Source organism: Balaenoptera borealis, assembly GCF_965194805.1.
Source record: "Balaenoptera borealis genome assembly, chromosome: 1".
NCBI classification, from domain to species: Eukaryota; Metazoa; Chordata; class Mammalia; order Artiodactyla; family Balaenopteridae; genus Balaenoptera; species Balaenoptera borealis.
The window spans coordinates 141075635-141097385 of NC_138860.1; the positions used below are offsets into that span (position 1 = coordinate 141075635).

At 45.0% G+C, this 21751-nt stretch overlaps 2 long non-coding RNA genes across 2 annotated transcripts in view; one reads left to right on the forward strand and one right to left on the reverse strand.

The window, feature by feature from the left end:
• LOC309613356 overlaps positions 1–21751 on the reverse strand; it is a 62776-nt gene that overhangs the window by 17817 nt on the left and 23208 nt on the right. The window lies entirely within an intron of this gene.
• Positions 7220–21751, forward strand: part of LOC309613458 — a 64035-nt gene continuing 49503 nt past the window's right edge. Inside the window, exons 1-2 of the long non-coding RNA XR_014235736.1 lie at positions 7220–12324; positions 12639–12676. This is a non-coding gene — a long non-coding RNA (uncharacterized lncRNA). The remainder of the gene's footprint in view (positions 12325–12638; positions 12677–21751) is intronic.

Genomic DNA, 21751 nt, shown 5'->3' on the forward strand with positions numbered 1-21751 from the left:
GGAAGCCTCCAGAGGAGGTGGCTTTTGAGCTAAGCCAGCAGGATGCATAGGAGTTTGCCCAGGCATTCTAGATAGAACAGCAGGTGTAAAGATGTGGAGTGTGAAAGAGCACGGCCAGCTCTTTCAGAGTCATTTCACGATGACTTCGGTTTAGGATGCACAGGAGAATGACTGGAGAGGATATTTGAGAAGAAGGTCGGTAGACACATCTCACTTGTTGACATGTATGTTGACATTAGGGATTTGAACTTGAGGGGGAATCACAGAGTCCTTGGAGAATCTGAAGCTCTCTTTGGAAAAATGCACATATGTGCCAAATATGCATGTAATCTCAGGGATTCAGAAATCTGCAATTAAAATCTCACTGCTCTGGGCATTGGGGAGCCACTGAAGAATTTCTAAACTGTGGAGCCACATGATCAGATTTGCACTTTAAAATGATCACAGGGAGAGGGTGGAAAGAGACTGGAGGCAAAAAGATCTGCTAAAAGTTCTCATAAGACAGGAGGTATAAAGCTGTAAGGGCCGTTCGTCCTGGTGTCAGTAAGGATAAAGAATAGGGCCCTATAGGAAAGGCATAAGGAGTGGACATGGGCCAGGATGTGATGACAAACTGGATGGTGGAGAAGGGTCTAAAATGAGTGACAGGAAAATAGTGGTGTCACTGTCCCTAATATCTGTTCTTCCCATCATCCTTAGTAATAGAATCTCCAACTTTTAGCTGGACACATCACCACCCATAATAGAAACTCCATCTCCCAGCCTCCCTTACAGCTTGATGTGACCACGTAACTAAGTTCTGGCTAATGAGACGTGAGTGAAGTGATGTGTGCAAACTCTGCCTCCTGCATTTAAAGCGAAGGGAAATGCATTTCTCCCTTCCCACTGGCTGGAACGCGGTAGCGATAAATCTTGATCCATGAAGATGAGGCCAGCTCTCTAGGGATCATATAATAACAAGTCAGAAAGAGCTTAGGCCCCCAGCACTGTAAAGCCATCGAATCTGCCCCTGGTTGTTTATTCCCCATTTGATATGTGAGCAAGAAATAATTCTTTAGCTTGTTTACACCATTGCACATTTGGGATCTCTGTTGCAGGAGGAGCTGGACAAATGCACTCAGCATCCCATGACAGTCTCAAGGGTCTAAAGCTGAGGTTATAAGGGCTGGGAGAAAATATTTGCAAATGATGTGACCCACAAGGGCTTAATTTCTAAAATATACAAATAGCTCATACAACTCAATAACAAAAACCAAAAAACCCAATTGAAAAATGGGCAGAAGACCTAAATAGATTTTTCTCCAAAGAAGACATACAGATGGCCAATACGGACATGTTAAGATGATCATCATTGCTAATTATTAGAGAAATGCAAATCAAAACTACAATGAGGTACCACCTCACACTGGTCAGAATGGCCATCATTAAAAAGTCTACAAATAACAAATGCTGGAGAGGGTGTGGAGAAAAGGGAACCCTCCTACACTGTGGGTGGGAATATAAATTGGTGCAGCCACTGTGGAGAACAGTATGGAGGTTCCTCAAAAAACTAAAAATAGAGTTGCCATATGATCCAGCAATCCCAATCCTGGGCATATATCCAGACAAAACTATAATTCAAAAAGATGCATGCACCCCTATGTTCATAGCAGCATTATTTACAATAGTCAAGACATGGAAGCAACCTAAATGTACACTGACAGGTGAATGGATAAAGAAGATGTGGTATATATGTGTATGTGTGTATATATATATATAGATATATATATACACACACACAATGGAATACTACTCAGGCATGGAAAAGAATGAAATAATGCCATCTGCAGCAACATGGATGGACCTAGAGATTATCATACTAAGCGAAGTAAGTCAGAAAGAGAAAGAAAAATACCATATGATATCACTTATATGTGGAATCTAAAATATGACACAAATGAAACTATCTAAGAAACAGAAACAGACTCACACCCATAGAGAACAGATTTGTGGTTGCCAAGGGGGAGGGGGTGGGGGAAGGGAAGGATTGAGAGTTTGGGATTAGCAGGTGCAAACTATTACATATAGGATGCATAAACAACAAGATCCTACTGTATAGCCCAAGGAACTACATTCAATATCTTGTGATAAACCATAATGGAAAAGAATATGAAAAAGAATACATATATGTATAACTGAATCACTTTGCCGTACAGCAGAAATTAACACAACATTGTAAATCAACTATGCTTCAATAAAATGAAAAAATACAAATAAATGAAGCTGAGGTTAGTGGATTTCAGGGGGAAAAGCTCAGGAAGGCCTTCAGAAGCAGCATCCCCTCAATGGCTAAGTATAATGGATATGTCCTCAAGATACAGGCCCCTGTTCCATGCCCGCAGTGAAAACACCCCACCCACAGTCTTGCAGGTGAGGCCCGGTATCACTATAGCAGATTCCTAAACACAGGCTCTGGGCCACAGGGCAGCCAGTCCTTAAGCAAGACAGTGCCTGTGAACTGGCCTGGTATGGAAATATGGGCAAGACCACTGAATTATCTGAGAAATCTGAATGAAGAAACATGTAGAGTTTTATCTACTAGTAGAAGGTCATGTGAGGGAGTGAGAAGAGAGAGAAGCTGTGAAGTGGAGTGAAGTAGGAGGACAGGTAGAATCTGCACGCACAGAGGTCAAGCCAGGCAACAAGTGTGAGCAACAGGGAGCTACGAGTAGAGAAAAGTTGGAGAGCAAAGTCTATCAAGTAGACACCTGTGGATTGTCTGCCAGGTCCTCCTGTCCTAGGAACCTCCCCTTCCCAGCCCCATCCAGCATCCACACGACTGCAGCAGAAGCAGCCACGTCCCTACATGAAATCTTGGCCCCTGGCCACTGAAGGATGGACCGTGGAACTGACTGGGCCAATCAGACCTTCTCCAAGGGATTTTGGAGCTGGGATTTAGGAGAGAGATTCAGTCTCCTTCTGGGTGTCCGGGTTATAACATGTTCATCTCAGAAGCTGCTGGTGGCCAGAGTCAGCCTTGTGCACTGAGGAGCAAAAGTGACTCTTCAGCCAGAAAGACTGAATCAGACTTCCTGGCTTCATCAGAGCAACGCTTGTTCCTTCCTAAGACCCTAGGAGATAACTACCCTACTTGCTTTCTTTCCCAATCTCCCCTCGGGGCTGCGTAGCATGGTGGGAGGCGAGCAAGACCATGGTGTCTGGAATTGGCTGTCTCTGGTGCTGAAGCCCAGCTAGACCACTTGGCCACTCAGGCTCCTGATCTGTGAACTGGGGGATAATAGTTCCCCCTCTGTTCTTGTAAGAGGTTAATTAGATTAGGCATCCATTTAACGCTTGGCACCAGTGACAGAACTCAATATACAGAAGAGTACTTCCCCTTTCCGCTGGCCATTTGATCTTTTCCTCTAGACCTGGCCCCATAAAAATAGAAGCTTGTCTTCACTGAGTACTTAGAAATACCCAGGCATCAGTCTTAAGGGTGTTGTATGAAATCATTTACTCTCACAATAAGCCTTTAAAGTTGGCATTAATATTATCCTTGCTGAATATATGAAGAAACTGAAGCACAGAGAGGTTAAGTAACTCATCCAAGGCCACACAGCTACTAAATGGCAGATCTGGGATTCCAAGCAGTAGATTTGGCTCTGTGACTCCACTCCACCACCTGCCATACATCTGGAACTCTCTTTGCTCCCTTGCCAGTGACCCAGGCTGGGGACGAGTGCCCAACAGCAGGGGTAAACACTGCTGAGGGAACAGAGCTGCTTCAGGGACCCAGCATTCAGTCAGTGGCTGACCTGCAGGTCCTGCTGGGTGGCCCCAAGACAGAGGAGACAAACAGGCAGAGCGTTTCGGACTGCAACAGCTGAGGGGTCAGGACCCCCAGGCACTCAGCATTCCTGGGGAAGAAAGCAGCCTTCTGTGCAGGGTACAGATAGTCTGAACCCACACTGCCTCCATTGCCCCCTCAGTAGGGAACTCCCTATGATTCCAAATCAGTTCCTTCACCCCCTGTCCCATCCCAGAGAGAGATGGTCCTGGAACAGAGGAGCCCAGCCGGTGATGCAGGGGGTCCTACCTGCCTTCCTCTCCGCCTCAACTCCACATCCAGACTCAGTGAAGTCCTCGGTGAAGCAAACAGAACCACCCTACTGTTGAGTAGGGAGCGGGGAAATATTCTTCAATCCTCATTGCCTTAGAAGTGAGGAAATTTCCACTCTTCTCCCCAGAAGGGAAAGCTATGAGAAGAAACTAGATACCCTCCCTCCACTGTCATTGCAGTCAGATCCGGAGCAGGATGGGAGCAAGCCCAGGCCCTGTCTGTGCTCTGCCTGCCCACAGAGAGGATGCACGCAGGTCTGCTTTCCACCCCCCTGCTGGCTCAGCAGGACAGGCCTGGCCATGCCTCATTAGGGGACTGAGCTTCTGATCACCAACTCCGGTGTGTGGGGTTTTCCCCTCATCCAAGCCATTCTTGCAAACCAGCTGGGCGTCCTACCTTTCAACTTAATTCTGACATTCTGTACCTGGAAACAGCATCAGATTCCACAAGTTAAGGGCTCAGTCCCACAAGACTGCCCTGCACTTCAGTTGCCAATCACAAGCCCAAGTTGGCACCTGTGCTTTTGATGGACAGGCTATAGATAAGAGTTTCCCATGACCTCCTCCTTGGGTTCGATTAATTTGCTAGAGCAGCTCACAGAACTCAGAGAAACACTTACTTACTAGGTCACGGGTTTATAATAAAAGGATATAACTCAGGAACAGCCAGATGGAAGAGACTTGTAGCCTAAAGTGTGGGAAAAGGGGGCGGAGCTTCCTCATCCTCTCAGAGCATGCAACTCTCTGCATTTCCACGTGTTCACCAACAGGAAAGCTCTCTGAACCCTGGACCTTGGGTTTTTAGGGAGGCTTCACTACACAGCCATGTGTAGTGATTAATCACAGTGATTAAATCACTGGCCACTGGTTATTGATCTCAATCTCCAGCCCATCTCGCCTCCTTGGAGGTCAGAGGAGTGAGACTGAAAGTTCCAACCCTTTAATCCCATGGTTGGTTCTTCTGGCAATCAGTCCCCAACCTTAGGTGCTGTCCCAGGTCAGTCATCAACATAACAAAAGACACCTTTATGGCTCTCATCGCTTAGGAGATTCCAAGGGTTTTAGGAGCTCTGTGCCAGAAACAGGACAAAATTCAAATATATATTTCTTATTATTAATCACAATATCACAGGGACACTGCAGGGGGCACTGCGGCTCTGCCTGTGACCAGAGTGAACCTGTGATTCTGGGCTCAGGTGTGAGATACTCGCTGTGTACACTTAAGCCATGTCCTTCTTTTTAGCTGTGATCAGTAATAAAGTTGACATCTCTGGTGTCTCATCTCCCAGTGGTTTCCCAGCTTTGGAAATGAGAAAAGTAACAGTATTTATTGTCCCTGAACTCCCCCAAGTCCCCCACACTCCCTGGTCAGCACATTGATCTTGTGGATGAGGCCCAGCCTGGTCTTATTGGTGAAGTGGGGTGGAAAAGGGGGGTTGGGGGCTACAGGCAGATGAAGGAATCTTGCCTGAAGGGGGCACTGCCAGACCCAAAGGATGTCTGAACCTGCAGTGATACTAGTCGCTTCACTTGCACAACTCCAGGGGGCGCCATCTCACTGTATTCTAGTGAACATCACCTTCTGCTGTTGTGTTCCAGGAGCTGCCATTCACAGATGGCACAATGGTGCCCCCGATAGGGTTGGAACAGGGTGCCCTGAGTCAGGGTGAGGTAGGACAGGGCCTCACTGGGGGGGAATTTGGGGCATCCAGGTCTCATGGTTCAGAGGTCTGGTCAGGCAGGCAGGTGGACGGACATTCAAGTAAATAAGACTGTACCAAGGGGCAAGGTGTGCACACCAGGAGCCCATCCAGGAATCAGGAGGAGGGAGTCAGTGGTCCAAGGAGGGGCCCAGCCAGGGAGGAAGGAGGGTGACAATTCAGGATGGCACAATTATAAAGCCACCCGAGTGCCACCCCAATCGACACGATCTAGGCTTAAAAGCACTCCCAGCCCAGCAGGGAGCAGATATGGGACCTGAGGGATCAGCTCAGCCAGGGCCTCTCTGCCATCTCCTGGTGGCCCCAGGCACTTCTTGGCCTGTGGCAGCATAACTGCAATCGCTGCCTCCACTTTCGTGTGGCCCTCTTCTCCCTGTGTGTGTCTTCACATCATCTTCCTTCTGTGCATGTCTATCTGTGCGTCCAGATATCTTCTTTTAGGACTTCCCTGGTGGCACAGTTGTTAAGAATCTGCCTGCCAATGCAGGGGACACGGGTTCAAGCCCTGGTCCGGAAACATCCCACATGCTGCAGAGCTACTAAGTCCATGCGCCACAACTACTGAGCCTGTACTTTAGAGCCCGTGAGCCACAACTACTGAGCCCGTGTGCCACAACTACTGAAGCTCACGTGCCTAGAGCCTGTGCTATGGAACAAGAGAAGCCACCGCAATGAGAAGCTCATGCACAGCAACGAAGAGTAGACCCCGCTCCCCACAACTAGGGAAAGCCCAGACCAGCAACAAAGACCCAATGCAGCCAAAAATAAACAAATAAATTTATAAACAAAACAAAACACAACAAATTTCTTCTTTTACAAGGATGCCAGTCATATTGGATTAGGGGCCCCCCTAAGTACCTTATTTTAACTGGATTACCTCTGTAAAGACTATTTCCAAATAAGGTCACATTCTGAAGTACTGGGGGTTAGGACTTCAGTATATCTTTACTGCGGGAAAGGGGGACATGATTCAACACATATCACGTGCTTTTGTTCCTCTTTTCTTTTTTCTTTTACGTGATTATACTCAATCCATGAGTACACGGCTTTTTTTTTTTTTTTTAAACTTTGGGTTTATTTATTTATTTATTTATTTATGGCTGTGTTGGGTCTTTGTTTCTGTGAGAGGGCTTTCTCTAGTTGCGGCAAGCGGGGGCCACTCTTCATCGCGGTGCGCGGGCCTCTCATTATCGCGGCCTCTCTTGTTGCGGAGCACAGGCTCCAGATGAGCAGGCTCAGTAATTGTGGCTCACGGGCCTAGTTGCTCCGCGGCATGTGGGATCTTCCCAGACCAGGGCTCGAACCCGTGTCCCCTGCATTGGCAGGCAGATTCTCAACCACTGCGCCACCAGGGAAGCCCGTTCCTCTCTTCTTAAGATGCTTGCTCTTCCCTCTAGCTTTCACCCTTCCTCACAGCTAATGCCTACCTTTTCTTAAAGTTGCACCTCAGTGTAACCTCCTCTGGGAAGCCTTCTGTGACCTCTGCCCTCAGCACCACTACAGATACCCACACAGCTGGAGGGGTGATGTGCAGCCCTCGTACACTCCGCGTCAGTGCCACTCAAATTGTGGCTAGAACTTTACGGTAGTTTGACATTTTGCAATCAGTGGGCTTCTATTGTGTTTAATTTCATTTTCCAACTTATTCATTTTTATGGATGTTGTGGGTTGAATGGTGGGCCACAAAAAAGATGTCCTTGTCCTATTCCCTGGAAACCTATGAATGTGACCTTATTTGGAAAAAGAGTCTTTGCAGATGTAATTAAATTAGGATGGCAAGACGAGACCATCTTGGATTATCCAGGTGAACCCTAAATCCAATGTTGTGAGTCCTTAAAAGAGTCACACAGAGACGGAGGCAGAGATTAAAATGATGCAACCACAAGCCAAGGAGCACCTGGAGCCACAAGAAGCTGGAAGGAGCAAGAACTATCCTCCCCTAAAGCCCCCAGAGGAATATATCCCTGCCAACATCTTGGTTTCAGACTTCTGGTCTCCAGAACTGCAAGAAAATACATTTCTGTTGATTTAAGCCACTCGATTTGGGCTAATTTGTTGTAGCAGCCAAAGAACATGAATACAATGGCATTTTACAAAAGCATTGATCCACAGTAGATTTGGTAGGAAAAATCGCTTCTTAACCACCTATTGTTTAAGAAGCGCTATTCTGCATAATATCATTGTACATAATACAATGTATTTTATCTGTTTAAATGTCTCTCTCCCCACTAAGCTGTAGACTGAAGGCAGACAGAGTGACTCGATATTTCTTCAGCTTTTAATTCCCATCGCCTAGCTTCTGAACTCACAAATAGCAGACAATAATACATTGAATTTACATGTAGGCCCAGGCAGATCACCTAGGGCCATGTGTGTTGAACATAAGACTAGGGCCTTTGTCCTACTGGACCAGAGTCCCTCAAACCCATAACCTCTTTGTCTGAAGTCCGAATGGGTACCAGAACTCAGGGAAGGCTGAGATGACAGATGAGATTGTCGTTGAATGCTGCCTTCCCCCCAAATAGCACCAGGACAACCTGTTGTTAAGATAAGACTGTGTTCATTCTTCTCTCAGTAAGACAGAGTCTTAGTAGGGTCTTGGAGAGGGGAAGGCAAAGTTGGGAGATCTACAAGGTTTTGGAGTCTGGTTTCAGAAGCTCTTTCAATGAGGGGCTTGATTAGGATTGGGTAAGGATCATGAAGTAAGAGTTTGAGATTGATGGCCACAGCAAAGGAAGCAGCAAGGGTTCAAAGAATCTTGGGGAGTAAATTGTCAGTTGATGTTTTCTGTTGAAGAGTTAAACAATTGAATGATCATTTCAACAGTTTTTTGGAAACTTCCAGGAATAAACAATAGTTATTTTCAACTTTCATCCTCTGGGCAAGAGTTTCCTGAAATAGTCAACTTATGTTGAAGCAGAGAGTGGAATAGGAAAGTCAGGCCAATATAAACAGTTGCTGTGTGGGTGTAGATGGTTTCAGTTCTCTTGAGTCAGGTGGCCCAACTGAGGGAGGAGAGCTCAGGGGATGCTCAGACCTGGTGGGCACAGACACCTATCAATTGCTTATCAGGATGCTAAAAAGTAATCTTGCAACGAGAAACTCCCGTCCCTCATAACCGCATAACACAACAATGTCATTTGAATGCACGCTTACTGTTCTCTTGGCATTGACTTTTCGTCATTGACCCCAGGGGAAGCCCTTTGGTCTTTCTCCTCCACCTTCCCTCTCCTTCTGGCCCTGGCATAGCCTTGACTCAATCATGAGGTTAGACTAGGTGCCAAAAATCTGGTTAGTCTTCCCCTTTTCTCCCAGAGCGCACCATGGCCAGTGTGAGCACTTGCTGGTAGGCCAGTCACATGTGACTGCATGGGTGGCTTTTTCCACACCCCTCTGGAAGCAGGAGACCTGCCCAGCAGCTTCCAAAGTGATTATCCTGTTGCAGACACCAGGCGAAACGAGCAGGCCTAGTGGGAGGGAATGCTGATGCGTGTCGGAAAGGTCAAGCAATGCTGGCGAGCACACAGTCTCTGGTTGGGAAAGACAGGCACGCTGGCCCCAGACGAGAAGACCTGATCTAATTTCTAAGCAGGAAGAACATAGCTCCCTGTGACGGAACAGCAGGCCTGATTTGCCTAGAAATGCATTGGGAGTGGGAGGTGAGGGATAATAACTAACATTTATTGCGGGCCTGCAAGGCATTCTTTACACATCATTTCATGGGACAGCTCAGCATATCCTCAATCTTAGTAAGTTGAATAATATTTTCAGTACTCTAAGAGAGACCTCTCTTTAAAAGAAATTTGTAGCAAATCTTCTCTAAAATGAAGGCTACATCCCCTGTTTTTGTTTTTCCTCTGGTTGACTTCTCTTTGACAAAAACTGTTATCTGAAAAAAGGTACCAGTTAGTATTTTCCTCTGAATACATGCTACCCAGATAGATAAGGTTAAATTTGACCTCCCGGTCCCAACAACAGAAACCGCAATTGTCTAATATTTTGTTTGTTAATTGTGAATAACATGAAAAGATCTGAAGGGTGAAGAGCCCATTCTCTCCAGAACCCATGTTCCATCAGCGCTTCCATTCTACTCTGTAACACTCACTAGTTTAGTATTAGCAGTGAGGGCGCCCTCTAGAACAAGGAGTCTTCACCAAGGTTCTCCCCTCCTCCACCTGCTGGCAGCTTCGCCCTCGTGATTCCCTGTAGCTCAGCGTGGCTCTGCCCCTTGGCTTCTATGTCTGCTCTCCCTGGTTCTCCCCTCCAGATCCCCATGCCGGGCTCCTCTCTTTAAATCCCTTTATATAAAGATTCATCCGCGACTCTTCCTCTCTTCCCCCCTCTCCCTTAGAACACTCAGAATTTCTATGATTACTTTCATGCCAACCACTTCCATCCTGCATGTCTGCCCTGACCCCCTCGAGCTCCATTCATCCCACCTGACTTGAGTTCAGATCGTGCAGGTGCGTCTGGTGTCCTGCCCTGTTCACTGTGTCTGACACCCTGGTCCTGGCATCTGCCAGAACCCCTTCTGAGCTCATGGCATTCTACCCTAAAAGAGCCTATCAAGGGCTCCCCAGAGCCTATAGAAGTTCTCTAAACTTTAGCCTTGGATTCAAGATCCAGTGTTGTCTGGCTTCCAAACGTCTACCACCACCCTATTTGTCATACCCTCTAGCTAGAAAATACCCCTATTCTTTCCCTACATCTGAGAACTTCTTACAATTTTTCCTCAGCTATTACAATCTTTTCATGCCCAATTTCTGCGTATTCAGATCTCACCTAGGGTTCTTATCTAGTCCTTTGGGTTTAAGGTTCCAAAATATCTTGGAAAGTACATATACCCCAAAAGGCCATCTCTAGTGGGTGTAATATCCTGGAAGGTCGATAGATGGCGCCTGTCAGCTACCTCAGAGGAAAATCCAGGTACATTAACCGCCATTACAGAAAAAATACCTGAGGAGTCACCTCAATATCTCAAGAAGTTAGAAAAACAGTAAAATAAACCCAAAGAAAGTAGAATAAGGAAGCAATAAAGTTAACATCAGAAAATAATGATTAAGAAAACAAAGAAACGGATTTGTAAGTCTAAAAGCTGGATTACTGAACAATATGGGTGTCGGTAGCTAGCTTTAAAGAAGAAACAGAAGGAGGGGAAAGCACAAAAACACAAAATTAGGATAAAGGGAAACTTGCCCTATATACAGAGGAAATATAGATAGGTTTGAGACTATTTTATACTATTATAATTAATATATTTGAAAACCCAAATAAAATTGATGCTCTTTTATAAAAATATATATTACCAAAATCAGATTGGAAAGAGATGGAAAACGTAAAGAAGTTAATAACATGGAAGACATTAAGAAAATTCTTCTCAAAAACTTTAGTCCCAGGGCTTCCCTGGTGGCGCAGTGGTTGAGAATCTGCCTGCCAATGCAGGGGACACGGGTTCAAGCCCTGGTCTGGGAAGATCCCACATGCCACGGAGCAACTAGGCCCGTGAGCCACAACTGCTGAGCCTGCGCGTCTGGAGCCTGTGCTCCGCAACAAGAGAGGCCGCGACAGTGAGAAGCCTGCGCACCGTGATGAAGAGTGGCCCCCGCTTGCCACAACTAGAGAAAGCCCTCGCACAGAAACGAAGACCCAACACAGCCAAAAATAAATAAATAAATAAGTTTTTTTAAAAACCTCTAGTCTCAGATCCTTTCACATGTGAACCTTTCAAATATTGAGCAAACAGATATTTCTGTTGCTGTTTAAACTATTCAAGAGCAGAGACATATAGGAAACAATCTTAATTCATTTTTTAAAAGTGACAAACCATTAATCTAGTAGCCTAATAAAGACAAAGCTAGAAACTAATTTTACTTGTGATTAGAAATTAAAACTTTTTAAAAAAGGGTTAAAAAATATATATCTCCACATATAAATTATATGTATCAAATCAAACCTGAAATACATTAAAAGAATAACACACGAAGACCAAGTGAGGTTCATTTCAGGAATCAAGAAATTAAGGATGGTTCCATATTAGGAAATTTAATATTATAAATTAATTTTAAATAAGTAAAAAGAGCAAAACCATTATGAATGAACCTTTATGAATATTGAAAATGCATTTAGTAAAATTCCTGCACCTATTTCTTATAAACCTCTTAATAAAATGAAAATGTAGAAGTATTTCCTTATCTTAAGGAAAACATTTCTCAAAAGCAAAGCCAGGATGTGTTTAATGCTAAAACACTAGAAGTATTTCTAATAAAGTCAGACACAAGAGGGGACCTGATAGTACCACCATTATTGGATATTATTCTAGAAGTTCCTGCTAATGCAACTGGACTGAATTAAAATGCAATTGCAAAGGACTGAATTAAAGTATGTAATTAATAGAAAGGAGGTTGCAAAACTGTCATTATTTACAGATCATTAGACTGTACATCTAAAAAAAAAAAAATGCAAACCCCAGAAACAGCTTAAATCTGCTACAAAAATAAAAGAGGTGAGTAAAGAGGGGCTTCCCTGGTGGCGTAGTGGTTGAGAATCTGCCTGCCAATGCAGGGGACACGGGTTCGAGCCCTGGTCTGGGAAGATACCATATGCCGCGGAGCAACTGGGCCCGTGAGCCACAGCTACTGAGCCTGCGCGTTTGGAGCCTGTGCTCTGCAATAGGAGAGGCCGCGATAGTGAGAGGCCCGCGCACCGCTATGAAGAGTGGCTCCCGCTTGCCGCAATTGGAAAAAGCCCTCGCACAGAAACGAAGATCCAACACAGCCAAATAAATAAATTAATTAATTAATTAAAAAAAAAAAAGAGGTGAGTAAAGAGATTATTTACAAAATTAAAATTAAAAAGCAATATTTTACTAAAAAATAAATTCTATTAAAATTTCAGGTCAAGATGGTAGATTGGACACATTCTAAAACACTCCCTTCCTTGCCTAAAACATAGAAATGCTGTACAAAATATTATTTAAAATATTTGAATATTAAAATAGTTTAAGAATACATGTCTCAAAGGCAAGAAAAGGGGATTTCCTAGGTGTCGGATATATAGAGCAGTAGCTGAGGGTGTATAGCCCTCAAAAGGACCAGGGACAGAGGCTGTAGGAGCTGGGGTTAAAATGCCCACAGGCCTGGCATTTAATAAGGTCCTGGAGCTGGAGCCAGTACCAAGCTGCCCATCCACAAACGGGAATCTAAATGTCCTTCCACTCACCCAAGTTCTCAGCAAGAAGATAGAGTTAGTCCTGGCAGACTGGAATCATGAAATTGGAATACTGCATCTGCACCACATACATGTGGGACTTGCATTCCCAAAGTAGCAAAATCCAAGCCAATCCACTAACATAAAAAAATTATCTAGAGTCAGGGGACCCAGAATAGGACCCAAGCAGAGGCAACCAAATGGAGTTGCCCAAATGGAGACCCCCACAAGCCAAGTCACATGAGTAGAAATCTCTTGGGCAAGAATTATACATGTGAGGAAGCCCAATGCCATTTAAGTACAATCTACACACTCCTGAAGAAGTAAAGCTACTAGAACAATCTAAAAGAGAAATTAAAATACACTTGAGATGTGTGAATAAAGAAAGAATAGCACCGTTAAGCATAAATAGGAGGTAATGCTCTACCACCATGACTCAAGCCAGTAAGGCTTCCAGCCTTAGTCACTTGCTCTGCCAGAATCTGTTCTCTCTGACAATCTCCTAGATGGACCCACCCATGGGTCTCCCGTGGACCCACCTCCATGGTCCCAACTCCCCCTGCCCATTTGATGCGATTTCCCCCTTGGGATACTTGGATGTCAAGGTGCCATCATCCACTCCAACAGCATTTCCTAAATATGAATTTCTAATAGAAGGGGTTGTGGAGGGACCTCAATCCCTTTCTACCTAGAAGACTGTTGTTTCCTTAGGCCATGCTGGCCCCTCCATCCAGAGCTCAGCAGATGAAGGGATAGCTGGAAGGTGTATCGGCCCTAATGGAAGCACAGAAAAAGTTCTATTACACCCTTCCCTCAAGGCTGCCCAGCGCCTTTTCCATGGTGACTGGCTTCCAGATTTGTCTGTTGTTTTAAAATTCCAACTCAACTGCCATCTTTTACATTTTGTTTATAAATTCAAACATAATTCAGTATGCAGAATAATTTGCATATATGAGCTTATTTAATTTGGGTACACCTTTCTGCATACCAGGAACTGGGAAGACAAACATTTTAATTTTCTAGAAAAATATACAATAGTAAACCTAGTTCCTAAAACCTAAGAGTCTGCCTTACAAAATCAAGAAGAGTGGTGTGGTATTATCCACTGCCTTGGGGGAGCCACAGTTCTGCTCCCAGCATTGGCACAAGGATCCAGCCATACAAGCTGGGCTCAGACCCATTGTGCCCAAGCACTTTCTGATCCCTGGGAACCCACAGCCAGGCAAAGCCTCCCTCACTCTAATTTTATTGAATTGGGGTCTTTCTGCTAGAAAATTGTCTCATTGCTTTTATTCAAGCCCAAGATATCCAGCACCCCCTGATGTCATGTGTGTGCTGCTGGGTCAGCTTGACCTTTCCAGCATTCATTAGCGTTCACCCCAGCCAGGTCTGCTGGTTTCCCTGACAAGCAGCAGGTTTGGAAAAGGTTACCAGTGTCCTCGCCTACAACTGCCTCATCAGGCACACAAAGAGTACACAGATTCTGCTGTGACACTTTACTTTGAGCTAATCTGATTTTAGTTTCTTGCTCTGGCTCCGTGAGATGGAATTAAGGCTAAGCCGTCAGGTGGGGAGAGGGGCAAAGACACAGAAGCTGTGAGGGGACTACACAGTCTCACGAGTCAGGGACAAAGTCATTGCTCAAGAAAACTGAGCACTCCCCAGGACCTCCCAGGTGGTCCAGGGGTTAAGACTCTGTATTCCAGTGCAGGAGGCATGGGTTCTATCCCTGGTCAGGGAGCTAAAATCCCACATGCCTCAAGCCCCCAAAACATAAAATAGAAGCAATATTGTAACAAATTCAAAAAAAAACTTTAAAAATGGTCCACATCAAAAGAAAATTTTTTTTTTAATTGAGCACTCCCTAAAACACCTCAGAATTTTGATTTTTTTTTTTTTCTTATGGAATTTGGAGAAATCAGATTGGGAGTGTGGGTGAGAGTACAGACTTTCCTTTTTCAGAATCTGCATTTTTAAGTGCTTCTCTAGGAAATTGATAGCTTGTCACTACCAAACCGCACTTGGCTGGAAGGCTGTTGGTTGGGCCAACTGACTCTCACCTGCCATCTCAGCAATTTGCCAGGTTGGGGCCAATCCTGACCTCAGGCAGCATTAAGAAGCTCCAGCCAAGTACACTGCTGTCTAAAAGGGACCGTCAATCTTTCACGGCTTGCCAACGTGGCCCTTCCATTACTGATGCCAGGGAAGGGGGAAATTTCCCCTTCCACTCTTCTTGAGTTGTTATAGCTGGGCGATTAATAAAATTGACACAAGACAGATTCACAGGAGAAAAAGAAACAAATTTTAATTCACGTACATGGAAGTCTCATAGAAAAGGGACCTAAGAAGTGGCTGAAGCAGGCAGCTTTCAGACTTTTTAGACAAAGAAACAATAAATTTGTGAGGAATTGACAGGACAAAGAAACAGGCTTTGGGTGCTTAATTAGTGAAGAATCTGAACAGAGTTTGGGCTTGGGATAGTAAATTAAAAGAGGTAACAAGGTGTGCTTATACAGGCTTCTCAGCTACAAATTCCCTATCTCTGATGATAAGGGTGTCCTCTTACCTCCAGATGCAGGGGGTGCACCTTTCCCATGGGACGTTTATCTCTTGCTTTTCAGGGAGACGGAGAAGGGTCAGAGATTCCTTCTTGCATCGGCTGCTTCTCAAGCAACTCCAATTCAGAATAATCAATATGTCATTGTGGCAGATTTTGGGGTGGCCCACGCTGAGCCCCAAGCCTGAGTATTTGCCTCCAGCCTGGGGCTTAAAGAGAATGAAAGGGCCGTATGGTCTTAGGCCTTCAGCTACAGCTACAGCTTCCTGGAGAGGGCAAAACTGACTGCTAAGTGGGACATGACAACAAGGAGAATACTTTTGCGGGAGTGGGAACAGCAGATGGATAGGCAGAGGAAAAGAGAACACAGCACATACAGAGAACTGCTGGTCCCGAGAGGTTGTGAGACAGAAAAGGGGCAGGGCACAACCTTTAAAAGAACGACATAGCCGTTGAAGACACAACATAAACTGGTTAGAACCAACTAGGTCCGAGATAGTGGACAAGTCAGCTTCCACTAGAATAAACGTCCTAAAGACCTGTAAGCTTTCTGTCCCTGGTGTAAATGGGCTTGGTTTGGAACACAGAGGCTTCTGCTTCTAAGCCTCTGGTAGAGGTGAGAGGGGCTCTGGGGCTGGAGGGGGGAGAGCCCCAAACCCCTCACTCTGGGTGACACAGCAAGGATATTGCTTTTGAGAGGATCACTTCCTGTGTCAGATGTTGCTGTGTTAATTTTTGGACAATTTGCTAGCAGAGTTCAGAATTTTTCAAAAATTGGATTTGGGAAAGTCCATGTGGTCTCAGGAACAATTTGATTTTCTGTTTTAATTTGGAGAGGATAAGAACAAAGTTTACTATAAGCATCTTCTGGGTCTTTGCCTCACAGTGTCAGAGCTGCTTCTGTCTTGGCACCTGCGAAAAAGAAAGGTCTCCAGCTGGTCTGAAGAGAGAAACGCCCTATGAGGATTAAGTCTCCACAAAACAGGCAGAGTCAAGAGAGCCTGTTCTGGAGAGGGCGGGACCATCATCGTGCTGTGAGCAATTACTGCATTCCAGAAAAACAACACAGTGGATAGGGTTATATTAATGATTTAAATTTGATTGGCCTTGCAGCTTTGTTTGTAATTCAGATGTAAGTCTGTTTCCATTTTATACTTGTATAGGAGCTATAAGCCCAAGGAGTTTAAATATGCACAAAGCTCGGCATAGGTAACTTTATAACAGGAAATTTTATAAAAATGTTTTTCTTTTAAAGAAGTCAGGCGTGTGAGGCCTTTGGCTTGAGGAGGTGGGGGGCTGCTGATCAGACCTCGTGACACGCTGTTGGTTTGGGGGCCTGAGTCTAGGTGGCCACCTGGCCCCACCTTGCATGCCCACGTTACCTCGACCTCACCTTTTCCAAGGCCCAAGAATGCCAACCATCTCTAGACGCTGATAGGGAAGTGTGTGCCCACGCAGGTCCCCTCCAGGAGAGGCCACGGTAGGGATCCTGGGGTGGATGGCCCGAGACTCATGGTCTCCTTGTAGCCAGAACCCTGGAGAAGCAGAATCCGGTCCCAAACTCTGGGCTGCCCACACATTGCACCTTTCTAATTCCATTATAGTTGTTTTTGGTGAAATAGCTGATGATGGCTTAGTTATAAGCAGCCTGATTTTGAGCAGTGATGGATCACAAAGGCTGGGATCTGGCTGTGAAAGAAAAGCCATTTTCTGCGGAAACCTGTTTCCACTTAGAAATGGACCAGTTCCTCTGCAAAGTTGTCTACATTTTTCCTGGTGTCTTAAGTGTCCTCCCTCATCCCCCATCTGCCTCTCAGCAATATTTTAGTATAAAATCTCCATAGGTTCAAACTTAGCTCCATCCAAACATCAGTCGATCTCTGGTGAGTGAGAAATAGAGTCCTGGGCAACTTAGTCTTCCGTATGCGGGCCTCCGGGCACAGTTACGGGGCTGGGGGCGGGGCTGGGGGTGGGGCGTGGGGGTGGGGCTGGGGGTGGGGCGTGGGGGCGGGGCCGGCTGGCAAGGAAGCATGCCGGGTCTTCCAGGAGCAGCTCGCACCCAGCGCACTGTTATAAGTAACAAGCTAGCTCTTTATCCTCCCACAAGGATACACCAATAATAATCTCGGTTTTGCTTTTCTTTTTGTTTTTCCTGTGACATCCAAGGCCTTTCTCCTGCCAAAAGCAGCGTATCTGTACTTACTTTGTTACCAACCCTCCTGAGTAGGCCCCCAGTAAAGGTCCTTCTGCCTGGTGTCCCTCCCGCCAATAGAATGGTTCGGTTCAGAAGCTAAGGAAAGTTTTATTCTTCCATCAAAGAACAGAGAGGCGCGAGCTCAGGCTCTAGAGAACACCCTCTCCCTGAGGCTGTGGGCGGGGCTGCTGTATAGGGATCTGGTTGGGGCAGGGGGCGGAGCTCTCGAGGGGCAGGCGTGGCGTTTCTGCACACGGCCCATGATCACCATCTTGATCTGAGGTGTCATGGGCGTCTCTTCCACACACGCACAAGGCCTGCAGAGCTGAGGTCTCTGTGCAGGTGTTTTGCACCAGGAACTCTGGTCTGAAGTGCTGGGTGCAAGGCCTCTGCACACAGCCCCCCATGAGCAAGTGACACCAGATGAAGCACAGAGAAAAAGCTTATTTTCTTATTTTATTACCGGATTCTATTTTTATTTCCCGGGAATTGTTAATGGACTTTGCCGGTGACAGGAGACAGCATCACTGATAAGATGAACTCAAAATCTCACTAGCATATAAAACTTACTAGCAATATCTACCCTCCCCAGTGTTACATACTAAGACCTTGAGTTTTATATCAGCCTAAACACTGTTAGGTCAGGTCACACAGTGGCTCAGGGAAAAGCTGGGTAGGTGGTGGATTGAACTCCAGGAAATGAGGGTGCTTCACAGTGCATTACCTTGATGCATTCTGCTATTTCTAACTCTATTTCAGTTGAACTTTGTCCTTTTTAAAAAATTATTTATTTATTTCTATAATTTTCAGGACAAAAAATCTTATTGAGATATAATGACGTATAACTGTGTATAAGTTTAAGGTGTACATCTGTCCTCTTAATGTCTAAATTTCTACCTTTGTTTTCTTATTCTCTTTTTACCTTTAACTAAAGGTAAAAATAATTTGTTTGTATTTTAATTTAACTAAAGGTAAAGAGACTTTGTATCTTTTTTATGGAGTCTGCTTCCCCTTAAGATTTAACCACCTCCTTCTTCATCCTGCCTGATATCTTCTCATTTGATCCCATTTAAAAAAAAAATAATTTACCACCTAAATCTTTGAGCATAGCTTTGATCATGACATCCCTCTGAAATAACCCCTCAAAATCTCCAGTTTCCAGAATGGCTCACCCCTAACTCTGGAGCAAGAGTGAAAATGGAGGCCCACTATCCTACCTATGCATCTAAAAATTATAAAGCTAACAAACTACTACAACAAATATGCCTGCATGAAGTGTGAAGTGGCATGAAGAATGCCAAGTTCAAATTCAGAGTTCTCAGACCCCTCACAGTTCCATATTAGAATCTGGAGACAGGGAGAGGGTCATCTCTGGCCCACAGCCCACCTCTTTCTCTTTCTACTCCCTGCACATTCTTCAATTTAGAGGATTCTCATAATACACAGGCGGACATCCAGACTCGTCAACACGTCTCCCCAAGCAGCTCCACTCAAAAAGTCAGTCCTCGACCAACTTTAGGGCCCAGGGGTGCTCACACTGGCTGTCTATGCTCCAGGGGTTAGGTGGGTGAGTGATGCAGTAAAGCCCTAGCAGGGGGGTCCAAGCTGCTTGGCCCGGAAATTCTTGGAGCTTGGCTAGACAGTGGGGGGAGGGGCAGACTCTCTATGTGGGCCCCTCCCTCAGCTCCTTGGACTCCTCTTGTGGGTGGGAGGAGGGTCCAAGGGGTGAGTGGCTTTGGAGAACCAAGAGGGACAAGGATTTAGATTAGAGGGAATTTAAGGGCAGTGCTGGCCTCCAAATTTGCTTGTGAACACACTGGGTCCTCTCTATACTTCTTCCTTGGGGAACTGTTTCCCTAGCCCTTACTCTAAACACAAACTAAAATGAAACACAGGAGAGCAAGGGAACAAACACATAATCAAATAAAACTCTAAAGTGAAGTAGAAATTGATGGTAAAAGGAAAGAAGTGACTTAAAAGTACATTAAAAATAAGAAAGAGGTAAATATTGGTAAAAGAAACAAAATTCAAAAATTAGCACTGGAAACCCCTAGGAGATATGATAAAGGATATTTAACGTAAATGATCCAAAGGCTAAAACCAATACAGGAGTTTAAAATACAAAACTAGGGACTTCCCTGGTGGCGCAGTGGTTAAGAATCTGCTTGCCAAGGCAGGGGATACCGGTTTGAGCCCTGGTCCAGGAAGATCCCACATGCCGCAGAGCAACCAAGCCCATGTGCCACGACTACTGAGCCTGCGCTCTAGAGCCCACGAGCCACGACTGTTGAGCCCTTGTGCCACACTGCTGAAACCCGCGTGCCTAGAGCCTGTGCTCCGTAACAAAAGAAGCCACTGCCATGAGAAGCCCGCACACCGCAACGAAGAGTAACCCCTCCTCGCCGCAATTAGAGAAAGACCGCGCACAGCAACGAAGACCCAATGCAACCAAAAAAAAAAAAAACAAAACTAGAGGGGATAAAAGATTTAGTGGGTAGAAAGTTGAGCCCACAGCCCCTCTCTTTAGTCCTGCAGGAGAAATGAGATAAAGAGCACTTAAAGATATAAAAGTAAAAGCACAGTCTACAAGTAGATAAATGGGTGCAGTGTCTGAACATAGTACCAAGTGAAATAATGCCAACAGTGTTGTGATCTCAGACTTTCCTGGTGGCGCAGTGGTTAAGAATCCTCCTGCCAATGCAGGGGACATGAGTTTGAACCCTGGTCCGAGAAGATCTCACATGCCACGGAGCAACTAAGCCTGTGCGCCACAACTACTGAAGCCCATGCACCCTAGAGTCCATGAGCCGCAACTACTGAACCTGCATGATGCAACTACTGAAGACCACACGCCTAGAGCCCGCACCCTGTAACAAGAGAAGCCACCGCAATGAGAAGCCTGCACACCGCAACGAAGAGTAGCCCCACTTGCTGCAACTAGAGAAAGCTGGCACGCAGCAACAAAGACCCAACTAGCCCAAAATAAAAGAAAATAAATAAATTTTTTAAAAATTTTAAAAATTAAAAAATTTAAAAAAGAAGTGTGATTTCAATAGATGTCAACATTGAAAATTACGTTACAAGGTACCACGATTTTCTTATTAAAATGTGTTTTTACTTACAATAATCCCCCCTGAATCCACGGTTTCACATTCCACAGTTAGTTACCCATGATCACATGGTCAACCACAATCCAAACACATTAAAGGAAAGATTCCCGAAATTAAGCAATTCATAAGTTTTAAATTGCACGCTGTTCTGAGTCGTGATGAAATGTTGCACGTCCTGCTCTGTCATGCCTGGGACATGAATCATCCCTGTCAAGCGTCTCCCATCTGTTAGCTACTTAGAAGCTGTCTAGGTGATCAGATAGCTGGCTGCAGTATTGCAGTGCTTGGGTTCAAATGACCCTATTTTATGTAATAATGGCTCCAAATTTAGAGTAGTCTCGCCATTTGGATATGCCAAAGAGAAGCCATAAAGTGCGTCCTTTAAGTGAAAAGGTGAAAGTTTTTGACTTAATAAGGAAAGGAATAAAATCCATATGCTGAAGTTCCTAACATCTACAAAGAATGAATCTTCTATCCGTGTAATTGGAAAGAAGGAAAGAGAAATTTCTGCTAGTTTTGCTGTTGCACCTCAAATTACAAAAGTTATAGGCACAGTGGTAAGCGTGTGGTAAGTGCTTAGTTAAGATGGAAAGGCACTAAATTTGTACAATAAAATATTTCCAGAGAGAAAAAAACACAATCATATAACTTTTATTACAGTATATTCTTATAATTGTTCTATTTTATTATTTCTTACTCTTGTTAATCTCTTACTGTGCCTAAATTATAGCTGATCTGAGGGTGGAGTTTTCTATTCTTTGGACAGCTGCACAGGCCCAGTTTTAGGGATTGTGGTCCCAACCAGCCCCAGTTGGCTCAAACTGGGCAGGAATTGACTCCAAGTTCCTATAAAACAACTGAG